The sequence below is a fragment of the Octopus bimaculoides genome, chromosome 10, assembly GCF_001194135.2.
Source record: "Octopus bimaculoides isolate UCB-OBI-ISO-001 chromosome 10, ASM119413v2, whole genome shotgun sequence".
In the NCBI taxonomy this organism is placed as follows: domain Eukaryota; kingdom Metazoa; phylum Mollusca; class Cephalopoda; order Octopoda; family Octopodidae; genus Octopus; species Octopus bimaculoides.
The window spans coordinates 47,482,984-47,485,773 of record NC_068990.1 but is presented as its reverse complement, the minus strand read 5'-3'; the positions used below and the strand labels follow the sequence as shown (position 1 = coordinate 47,485,773).

Sequence of the window (2,790 nt, the reverse complement as noted above, 5' to 3'; positions counted from 1 at the left end):
GGCGTTAGGAAGGGCATCCAGCTGTAGAAACTCTGCCAAATTAGATTGGAGCCTGGTGTTGCCATCCGGTTTCACCAGTCCTCAGTCAAATCGTCCAACCCATGCTAGCATGGAAAGCGGACGTTAAACAATGATGATGATGATGATGATATATATATATATGTATATATATATATGGGACAAGGTGATCAAGTCCTGGGACTATGGGCTTCATCACCTTGTCTCATTGACCTAGGAAGACAAGGAACAAGGTGATGAACCATGATCTTCAAACATTGGGCCTCATGGAGGCAATAACAAATAACCATGCTTGAGAAGACCCTTCAAGCCAAGTAAAATTGCAGTCATGCCTGATGCCAGTGTCATGCAACCGACACATAAAAAGCACCTTTTCAACATTGAGCGATATGCTGTACTTGAGAGGACTCGTCAAGTGAAGTGATGATGTAGTTGTGGCTGATGCCAGTGTTGTATATGAGGCACCTGTGCTGGTGGCATGTAAAAAGCACTCCCTGATCTTGGGCCTCACAGAGGCAGTGATTGAGACCTTTGGCAATATATTGTGCTTGAGAAGACCTGTCAAGCCAAGTGAGAGTGTAGTCATGGCCAATGCTTGTGTATCATAAATGGCACCTGTGACAGCGGCACGTAAAAAGCACCCACTGCACTCTTGGAGTGGTTGGAATTAGGAAGGGCATCTAGCTGTAGAAACCATGCCACATCAGATTGCAACCCAGTTTTCAGCCAAACTGTCCAACCCATGCCAGCATGGAAAACAGATGTCAAATGATGATGATGATGATGATATATAGACGTGCACAACAGGCTTCTTTCCATCAACCAAATTTACTAGGTTTTGGTTAGCCCTGAGTCCATAGAAAGCACTACAAAACTACATAGTTTGGAAGCAAGCTTTTGAACCACATAGTCACACCTGCACGTTAGTTTAAAAAGTGTTGGGCCTCTACTGGTCAGTGTTGACCATGCAGCTGTACATACATGTGCAAACCTAGTTTAAAAATGTTTGAAGAAATGATCTTTGGATGTTGAGCCTCAGAGGAGATGATAAGGGACCAAGACTTCTGGTGATTTGCTGTGCTTGAGAGGACATGTCAAGCTAAGTAAAATTGGGGCAGGCTCCCTCTACTTCATGCACACACACAATGTCCTCTGTGAAAACTTCCTTGCAACCTATCTTCCCCAAAGCCACACCAATGATCACTACCTACTGCGGGCTTCTCCACTCTCTCACATGCCTATCTGCACATGATGTATGCCCTCACATATATACCATACCCCCATCCAGCCACTCCTATTTCTCTATCACTTGCTAGTCACCTCTTTCCCATCTCTAAACACCTCCTTTCGCACTCTTATGAGACATCTTGCTCTATACCCTCCCCACATTGCTACCTCACAGGTAAGTCCTGATGCATCTCCAACACCATCTATTTCTTTCTCTGTCTCCCTACCTTTTTCCTTAATCTCTCCCTCCTCTTCTCTCTTTTTCTCCTGGGGTAGCCACGTATCTCCTCTGTAATAAGACATCTATTTCTATCCTTCTGTTATGCTCTAACCTCTCACCTGGTACAATACCACTTCCTGTAGTTCCACTCCCTCTCCCAGTTGAGAGGTTTTCATCTCATAAATTACTTGGCAATCTTGCTGATGTCAGTACCACGTGAAAAGCATAAGTGCTAGTGCCACATAAAAAGCACTCAGTACATTGTGAAGTGGTTGGTGTTAGGAAGGTTATCCAGCCACAGAAACCATGCCAATGTAGACAATGGAGCCTGGTGCAGCTCTGTGGCTTGCCAGCTCTTGTTAAACTGTCTAACTCATGCCAGAATGGTGATGATGGAAAAGCTTCCAATTTGAGCTGATATTATTTGATACCAGTGTCATCACAGGCATTAGTGTCAGAATGCAAAGGAGCTGGAACAGATACTACAATGTGTCTTGCTCTATCATCTAAACAGTTCTACTAATTCAGCATCTTGAATTGGTACTTTTCTTCACCAACTCTGAAAGAATGAAAGGCAAAGTCAACCTTAGCAGGATTTAAACGCAGGGTGGGAACCATTGGATTAACTCTTTAATGCAAAATTAAATTTCATAGTCATTTTGTAATGGTATTAATTAGCCAACAAAACAATAGAACTGATATTTTCTGCTTCTGCAATGCTTTTTCAGTATTACTGAAAAGGTATAGTTTTCATATCCACTACTGAAAGTATATGAAGCTTGCACTGTAAAGAAATATTTGATGAAAAATGAGAAAAAAAATTAAGAAAATCTGAAAATTTGTCTTTACTAAAAAGTACGGTGGTAAAACTGCTTTCTGCAGTCAACCGTAATAAAAGTTTGGGGTGGATATATCCACTTCCTACGTTGAAAGGGTTAAACATCAAAACTGCATTAAAAGACTGAATCTGTGGGGCTAATGCAGAATCACACTTCTCTTGGAAAAATGCATGTTTAGGAAACACACAGTAATCCCCCCCCCCCACACACATAAAAACAGACATTTTAAATATTTTTTTCAGCAATAAGCATATAGATATGTATATAAAGAGATAGATAGATATGAATAAACGGATAGGGATAAATAGACAGACAGACAAATAAATGGATGAAAAAGTTCAAAATTTAAAATTGGAGAGGGGTGAAATTTAAGCCCCTTATTAAACTTTATAATATCAATTATTAAACATATTAATGTTTGTTTCTCATAAAATGGTATATATTTAATTAACATTTCATTATTATTTACGATTATTTAAGGCAAAC

At 40.3% G+C, this 2,790-nt stretch overlaps 1 protein-coding gene across 1 annotated transcript in view; it reads right to left on the bottom strand.

Moving 5' to 3' along the window:
- LOC106876458 (exodeoxyribonuclease) overlaps nucleotides 1-2,790 on the bottom strand; it is a 25,722-nt gene that overhangs the window by 13,975 nt on the left and 8,957 nt on the right. The gene's annotated exons all lie outside the window — the stretch shown is intronic.